General features: G+C 43.0%; 1 protein-coding gene and 1 long non-coding RNA gene across 2 annotated transcripts in view; both read right to left on the reverse strand.

Annotated features, from left to right (window-relative positions):
* The window catches only part of LOC141917747 (zinc finger protein 608-like), a 145,440-nt gene that overhangs the window by 21,787 nt on the left and 110,786 nt on the right, over positions 1-12,867 (reverse strand). The gene's annotated exons all lie outside the window — the stretch shown is intronic.
* Positions 5,018-9,370, reverse strand: LOC141917699 (uncharacterized). Its single transcript, XR_012621412.1, has 2 exons — positions 8,802-9,370; positions 5,018-5,321 (listed from the first exon to the last, which is right to left on the reverse strand). It is a non-coding gene; the product is annotated as an uncharacterized LOC141917699 (long non-coding RNA).

A 12,867-nucleotide genomic window follows, 5' to 3' on the forward strand; every position in this document is an offset into this window, starting at 1 on the left:
CCTCAAAGCAACTGTGGTTGTGGATAAGTCCGTGCTGCAGTAGGTATACCCCTGAAGAGACTGTGGTTCATAGATAAGGCTCCACACTGGAGCAGGTACATCCCTGAAGGGATGGTGACCCAAGTCCACTCTGGAGCAGGGGCAAAGGAAGGAGTTCATTGCAATGTTAAACCCTATGGCCAAAAGGGACCAGAGGTGGAGACTGTAATGGATATACCTTTAAATTTTTGTAACTCATGATGTAATAGATAAAGGCAATAAAGAAAACAGGACTTTTATAACACAAAGATTTCAGTATATTTTGTAGCACTCTGATAAATCAGAAATCCCATGCAACATCAACTATCTCCAAGTAAGTAAATTTGATATTAAACATTACAATCTCCACATGTAGAATATCTAAAAGAACCTGGTTTGAGTATTGGACTCTGAGAATGACAAAAGGCAAATCTCCAAAAGTACTGATAAGCTTGTAAAACTGGGATGTGGAAGTAAAACATCCCTAAACCAAAAGATTGCAGGTGATTCTGTCTGTAGCTAGCCCTCAAGTGTCCAGAAATGTTTCCATGCAAAATGACAGCTGAATTTGCCTCAAATACTTTAAAGTCTCACAGATCAATACACACTGTTTTAGAAATCTTAAAGCAGAATCCTTTTTGTCTTTGATATGTCTTTTTTTAGGGGTTAGATATATCTGTAGCAGGTGCACCCGCCCAATGAAAATAGGGCTTCTTGGTTGCTGAAATGTAGCAGATATTGACTTTGTTCTCAGGGCTTCATGGTAGTTGGGGCCTTTGGCCAATAGGAGCCGCTATTGACTACAGATTAGATTTGGCCTGGGTATAAATGGAGTCCCCTGGGGGAGCCATTCTGAGCTTGTCCCTTGGAGCAGCACGCTGCGGTTGAGGACTCTCCCCTTGGGTTGGGATGCCACCCAAGGAAACTCCTTGAGGTTGCTTGGATCGGGAAGCTGCCCTCAGAAGTTTCTCGAGGTTGAGAGCCCTCACTTGTTAGTTGAGTGATAGAGCATTTTGGGTTGTCATTAAACCCTAGGAAGTTGTTCTGTTCTTCTCTCACGAACATTTGAACCTGTAATTGAATAGTTGTGGAGGGCTAGATAATTGTGTTGACAATAAATCTTTAATTTTTGGTGGTTGTTTGTTTATTTTGAGAGCCTCCGTAACAATATCCAACTCAAGTACATTAGGGAATTGCCTAAAAAGAACACTTTTGTCTACAGACATCCACAAATAAGAGGGTCTACCTGACAGGCCACTGTCAGAATTTTGACATCTAGGTGATTCCACAGAGTCTTTCAAGCTATTGCAACAGGATCCCAAACAAGAATAGTTTAGGATTCTGCAACAGAAAAAGAAAATGTTGTTCTCAAAAGCATCTCTGAAGATTGCCAGACACTAACAAACATTCAGGAAATCTTTACTGTCTGAATGAGAATCATTCTTAGTAGTAATTAGGACATCTAACTGGATAAATTTAGGGGCCCTGGAAGTCACTACAGAATGCTTCCAAAGAGACCTGAGCCAATTTTCCCCAAGGGGGAAGGGGGCAAAACACCAGCCCATCTGAAGTGCATGTATACCAATGCACACAGCATGGGTAACAAACAGGAGGAGCTTGAAGCCATGATGAAACAGGAAAATTATGACGTAGTGGCTATAACAGAAACATGGTGGGATGTCTCCCATGACTGGAATGCACCAATTGATGGCTACAAGCTCTTTAGGAGGGATAGACAAGGAAGGAGAAGTGGTGGCATGGCACTGTATGTCAGGGACTGTTATGACTGCTTTGAGTACAAGTATAGTGAAGACAGGGTGGAGTGTCTTTGCGTTAGAATCAGGAGGAAGGCCAACAGGGCAGAAGTTGTAGTGGGAGTCTACTATAGGCCACCCAACCAGGACAGAGAGGTGGATGAAATATTCTATAGGCATTTAGGTGAAATCTCACGATCGCTTTCCCTTGTTCTTGTGGGAGACTTGAACTTCCCAGACATCTGCTGGAAATACAGCACATCAGAGCGGGACCAGTCCCAGAGATTCCTGGAATGTGTGGGAGATAACTTCCTGACACAGCTGGTGAGTGAACCAACCAGAGAAGGTGCCCTGCTGGATCTCCTCTTTGTGAACAGAGAAGGACTGGTGGATGATGTGGCGGTTGGAGGCCAACTAGGGTACAGCGATCATGAAATAATAGTTCTCTATTCTTACAGAGGCCAGGAGAGGGGGCAGCAGAACTGCCATCCTAGACTTCAAAAGGGCTGACTTTGTCTTGTTTGGGCACTTGCTTGACAGGATCCCTTGGGAGACAGTCTTGAAGGGTATAGGGGTTCAGGAAGGCTGGGCACTCTTTAAGAAGGAAGTCTTAATGGCTCAGGAGTGTTATAAATTGAGACCACAATGGACTATAATTCAATCTTTATTAATTATAGCAAGTAGAATATGAGCAAAGACAGCGCTGGACGGCAGGGGAGTCTGCGCTCCGCCAACTGCCGTGCTGAGTAGTTCAAATAGTCCCCTTTTTATACATCTTTACTTCCGTGCTCGTGAGGTAGTGGAGGTACTCCGCGCATGCTTCAGTTGTTGTTAGGGGGGTCGTTTCCTGCCTCCTGGTATTTGTTGAGGCTGAAGTAAGAAGTCTTCCCTCTTTGTCTCATAGTTGATCTTTTACTCATATATCCTTATATGGGCCGTCTTGTCCTGTTTCTTGTCGCTTCCTGGAAATCTGGTAGTTATCTTGCATGAGCAGTATCGGGTTAAGTTTGTGTGAGTGATTACAGTTATCTTATCTCACACAGGCGGCGTCCAGTGGTTGTTTGCATGAGTGGTTTCTGTCGTCTAATTTTACATTGAGCTTAACATAAATCTTAATAAACAATACCTTAGTCCACAGTTTCTCACAATCCTCCCTTTTTCTTTTTATCCTATTGTTTATTAGGAGCTACTTTCATCTTCATTCTTGTAAACAATTTCTTTTTCACAATTTCGACATTTATTATAGCACTCACAATAATGATTTTCGCGTGGCATAATACATTCACAATAATTTTCATCTTCATTATTAGATACACTTTCATATTCTACTCTCGAGGTTAAAATAAGCAATTTAGCTGTGTCAAACCGTTCTTTAATAAAATGAAAAATATAGCGTAATATACAAGGCCCAAATATAAGTCCCAGGATCAACATAATAAGCGGTCCTGCTAAAGCCGACAACAAAGTGGTTAGCCAAGGTGAAACATTAAACCAGTTTTCATACCATGACCTGCCCGCTTCACGATCCTTTCTACGTTGGTCTAACCTTTTCCGAAGTTCGGACATGGAGTCTTGGACGACTCCCGTATGGTCAGCAAAAGAACCACATTCTTCACTGAGAGCTACACATAACCCTCCTTCCTTCAAAAATAATAGGTCTAATCCTCTTCTATTTTGTAGTACTACTTCTGATAAAAACTTTACTGAAGTGGCTAAATTTTGGATAGATTGTTCTATTTTCGCTAAATCCTCATCTACAGCCATTTGCAAACCTTGTAATTCCTGACCTTGTACTAGAGAGGCTTGCATTAGATTCCATAAAGGGTCTTTGGATTCTAACAACTTTAAATCCCTAGATAAGGAGAATTCAGTCATGGTACCATTAGCTGTTTTCAAAAAGGAGTCTGGGGAAGGGGTTGCGATGTTCACGGGGACAACCTTTTTTTTTTTTTTTTTTTTTTTTTTTTTTTTTTTTTTTTTAGAGAAAGTGGGTGGATTCAGGACCGGATTTGGTCCTACTGGTAAAGGATCGTGGGGTATCCTTTCTTTTATTATTTTGAAAAAGCTTCCTCTATCTGCTCCAGGTTCCCAATATCTAATTCCCCAGGTACGGCCAATTAACCATGTGTCATCTTCTGGTTGTTTAACTTCAATTTCTATTCTGTCGCATTCTGATGGAGATGATTTCACCCCCCTTACGGATCCCCAGACCCCGGAGCCGTCAGATCCATGTTGTGGTGGAATGCAACCTGGAGGTCCCCAAGTGATACTTATATATTTGTCTCCTTTTGTTGGCCAGTCTGAGGCTATTGTCTCGCAACCCCAATAACCGCAATAAAAATGGCCTGGATAGTTGCAATAACTCTTTCCAGGATTGGAAGCTGGACACACATAGAAGGCTTTGGAGTTGGCTTCCGTCGCCTCCCAGCCTCTCTGGATATCGACCGGAATCATTGAGACTAATTGGACAGTAAAATTCCAATTTCCCGGAGAGGTCTGGTTTTGTATTAGTCTAGATTCCTGTAAGTTATATAGTTTCCAGAGCATTGGTTCATGGGGGTTTCCATTTGCTTGGGTTATTATCAATAACAAAACTAGCGGTACACCAGAAAAAAAAGGTGTCTGTCAATTTTGCCAATTTAAGTATATTTTTATCATCCCTGGGGAAGTTTGGCCATTGTTGCTTTTGTGTCCCATTGTTCTGATTCTTTTCTCCACAGTTTGTTCCTCCTCTGCCTCGCCCGTCGACTCGGTTGCTTCGAGCCACGGGGTGTACCATCTTCTCGGCAGCAAGGGAATTCTTCAGGAGAACAGCTGTTTTGGGCTTTCTGCCTGTTTATATATAGGCTTCCCACTTTACAGCTTTAACTAATGGGATGAGGCAAGGCACAGTTGGTACTTCCCTTCTTACACTTTATAGCCAAGATTTCAGTTACAAAGGGGATTGGTTCATTGGAATAGTAACAATAATATTGAGGGTTTATTCCTTTGGTAAAAATTTCCCACCACTCATGGGATTCTTAAATAATTTCTTGTTTAGACTCTAATTGCTTTGATTTTCACTCAGTGAGAGTTCTTTGGATTTTCCAACACTGTGTGCAAACCCCTATTGAAGGGTATCCACATTCACAGTGAGTCCACCATTTGTCCTGGCATACCATACACTTGGAACAAGCAAACAGATAACAATTGCGGTTCAAATTATTACACTTAATTCGTATATCTAGAGTGTTTATATCAACATATTTTCTATATTCAATATTGTGTGGTTGCATGAGTTTAACAATTTCCTTTAGTACATTTTGTATGCTTCCATATATAATATACGAAGAGAGAAATAATTATTGCAAATATAAACAACAATACACACTTTATACCAAAAGGTAATGCGACAAAATGATCAAGCAAAGTTTTTATCATTACTTTATCTTTTCAGGGTTATCTTGGTGTCACCTGGAGTACTGATTACTTTCCAGTGGGGTCTTGTCACTGGGCCTTTAACGCGACTGGCATGAGTCCATCCACGCTCAGCAGTCCGGACAGCTGTTTCTGTTGTAAGCAAAACAAGATAAGGTCCCTCCCAATTGGGTTTTAGGGTTTCTTCTTTCCATGTTTTAACTAATATCCAGTCCCCCGGTTTGAAAGTGTGAATTTTTAAGTCCAATGGAGGTCGTTGCACAATCAGCCCATGTTCCCAAAGTTTGTTACGATGCTCTGCTAATTGTGAAACATATTCATTAATTACACGATCTCGAATTAAAACATTTGTTTGTGGACTTTCAATTCTATAGGACATTCCATATACCATCTCAAACGCTGATATTCCTATATCTGCTCGGGGTCTGGTTCTGAGTATTAATAGTGCCATGGGTAGGCACTTGATCCATGATAGCTTGGTTTCTATCATTAATTTAGTCAAAATAGTTTTGATTTCTCCATTCATCCTTTCAACTTTTCCCGAACTTTGTGGATGCCATGGCGTATGGTATTCCCACTTAATTCCCAAGTTTTCTGCTAGATCTCTAACAATTTTTGACACAAAATGTGTTCCTCTGTCTGAGTCGATTACATCAGGTACTCCATATCTAGGTATAATGTGTTCAAGTAATACCTTAGTAACCTGGTTAGCAGTTGCCTTGGAGGTAGGAAAAGCCTCAACATAATGTGTTAAATGATCCACCATTACTAATAAATGTTTGTAACGCCCTACTCTGGGTAGTTCAGTAAAATCCACTTGTATGTGTGAGAAAGGTCTGTATGCTGGGGAACGTCCTCCAAGAGGTTTTTGTCTCGTGTTGTTTCGATTAACCTTTTGACAGGTCTCGCAGGCTGCTGTGACTGTCTTTGCTATATTATATACGCCTATACAGGCAAACTGTTGATTGAAATGATCAACTAATGCCTGGGTTCCCCAGTGGGTTTTACTGTGTATTTTTGAAAATATTTCGAGTGCTATGCCCTTCGGCAAGACTTCTCTCCCATCTGGTAATACGTACTTACTATCCCGTTCCTTAGCTCCCATTTGTTCTAGTTTTTCCTTTTCTGCAGACTCAAAACTCAAATTTTTACTAACAGGTACTGGTTGTATAGTCAAAATCGTATTATAATTGCCTGCCACTCGTTTTGCTTCTATATCAGCTGCGTTATTTCCCCTGACTTGATAATTTGTACCTCGCTGGTGTCCCTTTATATGTACAACTGCTATTTTATTCGGCACTTTCAATGCCCCCAGAACTTGCCGAATTAATTCCGGGTGTATCAATTCTTTTCCTTGTGAGTTAATAAATCCGCTTTCCTCCCATATTTTTCCAAAGGTATGTACCATTCCAAACGCATAGCGTGAGTCTGTATATATAGTTCCATCCTTTCCCTTCAGTGACACTAATGCTTTCCACAATGCATACAGCTCACAGGCTTGAGCTGACCAGCTGGCACTCAGGGGGCCTGATTCTATTGTCTTAAATTCTCCTTTTTCCAACTTAACGATGTCATATCCGGACAATCGTTTACCTTCCACTATCCGTGATGACCCATCTATAAATAATACTTCTCCACATTGTAGTTCAACAATTAAATCCCGTCCCAACAGATTAAATTCTGCTTCAGGGACGAGCAAGAGTTCACCCATTCCAAATTTATTTTCAGTTTCGAATATCACATTTTTGATTTTGCTTACTTTAAAGGGTTCTCCTTTTGCCCCTATTACTTGTACTTTTTCAGAGGAAGTTTTACATCCCTCAGGTATTTGCCTAATAGTCGATTTCTCAGCCCCTGTGTCTACTAAAAAGGTGAACTCTTGTTTATGGGGACCTATTTTTAACTTTATCAAGGGCTCATGATGACTCCGGTCCCCTAAAATATAGAGCCCCTGACTCTCCTATTCTGCTTTCAATATTTCCTCATCTCTGATCCTTTCTCTGCAATTCTTCTTTATGTGTCCCTTCTTTCCACAGTAAAAACAACATCTCTGTTCCTTCTTTGCTACTGCGTTCTCTTGTTTTATTCCAGCAGATCTGTGTTCACCAGTCCGCCCGTTGCGATCCTCTCTGACAGCTGCTACCATCATTTTTACTTGTCGCTTGCTGCTCTCTTCTTCCCGCCTTACGTAGACTTTCTGAGCTTCCCTCAATAATTCATCCAACCCTCTATTTTGCCAGTCTTCTAGCTTTTCAATCTTTTTTTTTTTTTTTTTTTTTTTTTTTTTTTTCCTGATATCTTCCCATGATTTTGCTACAAACTGAGTTTTTAGGAGCGCTTGCCCTAAAGGGTCGTCTGGATTTACCCCAGAGTACAGTTGAAGGACTTTCCTCAGTCGTTCCAGCCACTCAGTAGGGCTCTCATCTTTCTTTTGCATTTCATTAAATGCTTTATTGATATTCTGGCCACGGGGTACTGCTTCTCTAATCCCCTGAATTACTATAGTTCTCAGATCTTGCATATGAGTTCTATGCACTGGATCCTGATTATCCCAGTTAGGTCTTTGGAGTGGCCATTTGATATCTGCTTGGGGTCCCTGGGCATGCTGAACATCCCACAGTCTCATTCCTGCTCGTCTAATCATATCTCTTTCCTCGGTAGTAAATAATTGACCAAGGATAGATTGCATCTCATCCCAAGTATAAAGGTTTGGTCCCAAAAATTGATCTAATCTTTCTGCCACTCCAAGTGGGTCCTCAATCAAGTTTTCCCATCTCGGTTCTTTTAAAATCTCGTAGGTCAGCCGAGTTTAGGGGTACAGAAATATATCCAATCATAGGCTGAGGTCCCCCCATGGGCATTTCCCTTAGAGGATACATCTGAGCTGCCCCTTTTTGACTTCTAGTCATGCGTCTAGGAGGAGGGGAAGACCCTTGTTCCGACTCCAGTGGGGGAGTGGGAGCTCTGGGGACCTCGGGAGGGGCTACGGGAGCAGGAGGAGGAATGTAAGGAGGGGGGGTTAGAAGGGTTTCGTCTAACTCTTCCTGCTTTTTCTTTTGTTTAGTTTTTACTTCATTCAGTGGGTAAAGTTTAGCTCCCGGTCTTTTTATCCATACTTCCGCATACTGACTCTCCTCTGGGTTAAGGGTTTTTTTTTTTTTTTTATTATTGACCCAGAGGTTTAATTGCTGTCTTACCCAATCTTCTTCTGACCCATAGACTGGCCAAAAGGTATTTTTAGAAATCTTCTTCCCTCCCCATATCTTAGTACAGTATTCTATCATTTTCTGCTTATCTTTCCCTAGGGTTCCAGGGAAATACCTCCAATTGTCTAAGACATATGCCAAAGGGGTATTCTTAGGTACAGTGTGTACCCTTCCCATGGGAGTCGAAGGCTTGCTGCCCTTCGCCCCCATCTTCTGGAATATCCACAAACATACACTCACTCACTCCCCTTGTTCCTGGCCCAATCCCTCGCGGGAGATGGGAAACGCAGTACTTAAGAGTCCACACTCGCTTGGTTCAGTATATCGAACCTCTCATTCGTTATATTCCAGGAAACCCAGTCCCGCCCGAACGGCAAACCTGCGAGCAAATTCGCAATATACTTACGCGTCCTGCGTCTTCGTCCGGACTCCCGTGCACAGAATTTTTATGGGATCTTACCGGTTTTCTCCTTTGCTCACTATTCTAGAATTTAGGTTCGTCGGTAAGGTTGAGGTAGGCTGTCAGTCGCGGGGCCGCGGATTGCCGCGGGGCGCCTCCCCGGAGGACAGAAGCCCACCGTTCCTTATCCGAGTCACGGCACCAGGAATTGTTATAAATTGAGACCACAATGGACTATAATTCAATCTTTATTAATTATAGCAAGTAGAATATGAGCAAAGACAGCGCTGGACGGCAGGGGAGTCTGCGCTCCGCCAACTGCCGTGCTGAGTAGTTCAAATAGTCCCCTTTTTATACATCTTTACTTCCGTGCTCATGAGGTAGTGGAGGTACTCCGCGCATGCTTCAGTTGTTGTTAGGGGGGTCGTTTCCTGCCTCCTGGTATTTGTTGAGGCTGAAGTAAGAAGTCTTCCCTCTTTGTCTCATAGTTGATCTTTTACTCATATATCCTTATATGGGCCGTCTTGTCCTGTTTCTTGTCGCTTCCTGGAAATCTGGTAGTTATCTTGCATGAGCAGTATCGGGTTAAGTTTGTGTGAGTGATTACAGTTATCTTATCTCACACAGGCGGCGTCCAGTGGTTGTTTGCATGAGTGGTTTCTGTCGTCTAATTTTACATTGAGCTTAACATAAATCTTAATAAACAATACCTTAGTCCACAGTTTCTCACAGGAGCAGGCAGTCCCCAGGTGCTGTAAGAGAAGCTGGCAACAGAGAAGACCACCCTGGCTAAACAGGGAGCTTTGGCTGCAACTCAGGGAGAAAAGGAGAGTTTACCGCTTTTGGAAGAAGGGGCTAGCCACTCAATGAGTACAAAGATGCTGTGAGGCTATGCAGGGTGGAAATCAGGAGGCCTAAAGCCCATCTGGAAATTAATCTGGCTTCAACAATCAAGGACAACAAGAAATGTTTCTATAAGTATGTCAATAGCAAAAGAAAGACCAGAGAGAGCCTCCATCCCCTGCTAGACGCAGGAGGAAGCATGGTAACAAGTGATGAGGAGAAGGCTGAGGTGCTTAATGCCTTCTTTGCCTCAGTCTTTAATAACAAGACTAGTTGTACTGAGGGAATCCAGCCTCCTCAGCCAGAAGACAGAGACTGGGAGAACGACCCCCCCACAATCCAGGAGGAGATAGTCAGTGACCTACTGCATCACATAGACACACACAAGTCTATGGGACCGGATGGGATACATCTGAGGGTGCTGAAGGAGCTGGCTGGGGTGCTCGCCAAGCTGCTTTCCATCATTTACCAGCAGTCCTGGCTGACCGGGGAGGTCCCGACAGATTGGAAATTGGCCAATGTGACGCCCATCTATAAGAAGGGTCGGAAGGATGATCCAGGAAATTACAGGCCTGTCAGCTTGACTTCGGTACCCGGGAAGCTGATGGAGCAGCTCATCCAGAGTACCATCTTACAACACATGCAGGACAACCAGGGGATCAAGCCCAGTCAGCATGGGTTTATGAAAGGCAGGTCATGCTTGACAAACCTGATCTCCTTCTACGACATGGCGACCTGCTTATTGGATGAGGGAAAGGCTGTGGATGTAGTTTACCTTGACTTCAGTAAGGCCTTTGACACTGTTTCCCACAGCATTCTCCTGGCAAAACTGGCTGCTCGAGGCTTAGATGATCGCATGCTTTGCTGGGTAAAAAACTGGCTGGATGGCCGGGCCCAAAGAGTTGTGGTGAACGGAGTTAAATCCAGCTGGCGGCCGGTCACGAGTGGTGTCCCCCAGGGCTCGGTTTTGGGGCCACTCCTGTTTAACATCTTTATTGATGATCTAGACCAGGGGATCGAGTGCACCCTCAGTAAGTTTACAGACGACACCAAGTTGGGTGGGAGTGTTGATCTGCTCGAGGGTAGGGAGGCTCTGCAGAGAGACCTGGACAGGCTGGAGCGATGGGCTAAGGCCAACTGTAGGAGTTTCAATAAGGCCAAATGCTGGGTGCTGCACTTTGGCCACAACAACCCCCAGCAGCGCTACAGGCTTGGGGAGGAGTGGCTGGAGAGCTGCCAGTCAGAGAGAGACCTGGGGGTGTTGATTGACAGCCGGCTGAACATGAGCCAGCAGAAATAGCGTGGCCAGCAGGGACAGGGAAGTGATCTTACCCCTGTACTCAGCACTGGTGAGGTCGCACCTCGATTGCTGCGTTCAGTTTTGGGCCCCTCACTACAAAAAGGACATTGAATTACTCGAGCGTGTCCAGAGAAGGGCAACGAAGCTGTTGAAGGGTCTGGAGCACATGTCGTACGAGGAGCGGCTGAGGGAACTGGGGTTGTTTAGTCTGGAGAAGAGGAGGCTGAGGGGAGACCTCATCGCCCTCTACAACTACCTGAAAGGAGGTTGCAGAGAACTGGGGATGAGCCTCTTTAACCAAGTAACAAGCGATAGGACAAGAGGTAATGGCCTCAAGTTGCGCCAGGGAAGGTTTAGACTAGATATTAGGAAGCATTTCTTTACAGAACGGGTTGTTAGGTGTTGGAATGGGCTGCCCAGGGAGGTGGTGGAGTCCCCATCCCTGGAGGTGTTTAAGAGTCAGGTTGACATGGTGCTTGGGGATATGGTGTAGTTGGGATCTGTCAGTGTTAGGTTAATGGTTGGACTAGATGATCTTCAAGGTCTTTTCCAACCTAGATGATTCTGTGATTCTGTGAATTTTGGTCTATTTTAAAATATTTCAGATATTCACTATAGCTGTGGCAGACATAAGGGATGAATTTACATATAGGAAAAACTGCCTTAAACATATTTTTATGACTATACCACCTCATCAGTCTTGTCTATATGATGACACAACCATAAGTTAGGTTGTTATTAGCTGAAGATCTATTTTCTTCAAGGGCTTCTCAATGGGAAATTAATAAATTATCTACATAAAATACTGTGCTTGGTTAGCCCCACAGTATTTGGGAAGACAAATACTATACCCATGAATATCCTCACTTCCTCCTCCTTTCCCTTAACTTTTATTGCCAAGCACAATGTCATACGGTATGGAATATCCCTTTGGTCAGTTGCAGTCAGCTGTTCTGGCTGTGTCCCCTCCCAGCTTCTTGCCCACCCACAGCCTAATGGCGTTTGAGTGGTGGGGCAGGTTGGAAAGACAACCTTGATGCTGTACAAGCACTGTTCAGCAATAGCTAAAACACTGGTGTGTTATCAACACTGTTTTAGTCACAAATGCAAAGAAAGCACAGCACCATATGGGCTGCTATGAAGAAAATTAACTCCATCCCAGCCAGAGCCAGTACACATGGTCACAAAGCACAAACCAATTTGTGAACCTCAGATCTCATCTGGCTTGATAAAAAAAAAAAAAATTCATCATGTAAATCTAAATCAATTAATGTACTTTCACTGCATTATTCAGTAGTGGGCATTGTGCAAAAGAGATTGTTAAAACACAGATTATGCAACTTTTCAGTATTATGGTATCTTTTCTAACCTATGCTGTCATTGAACTTCTTCAGAAAAGATTTGAGTCTAAACAGAGCTGAGGACAAAATGGAAACTAATTCAATCCTGTGTCTAGGAACATAATGCTATTTACTAGTATATTTTCACCAAAGTGTATTTTTTGCATAAATGCATTGTGGCCAATCTGGACTTTCTGTCATAAACACCTTAGATCAGCAGTTAATTATTACTCATCTTTCTTTTTTTTTTTTTCAAGGAAAGGGGTTTGGAAATTTGCAGAGGAGTTAAATATAAAGGACCAAAGAAGAAAAAGTGTTGCACTGCTTTATTTGCACTGCTTAGAACAGAAACGTCTTGTGAGATCTTCTAAAATAAAAGTTCAGTAAAAAGTGAGTGCTGAAGCCATTGAGTAAGCCTTTTTTCAAAAAGGCAGCTTTCAATGAATCAGTTTTAAATGTGCGGCCTCTGCACACACACACACACACACACCCCCCTCGATTTAGTCTTCTGTAAAAACTTTCCCTGCCAATCCTTTCTCTTAGGAAATTTGGTAACCATAGTTTCTGTATATTGCTGAGCCTTGATATG

This window comes from Strix aluco, chromosome W (assembly GCF_031877795.1).
Source record: "Strix aluco isolate bStrAlu1 chromosome W, bStrAlu1.hap1, whole genome shotgun sequence".
Taxonomy (NCBI): Eukaryota; Metazoa; Chordata; class Aves; order Strigiformes; family Strigidae; genus Strix; species Strix aluco.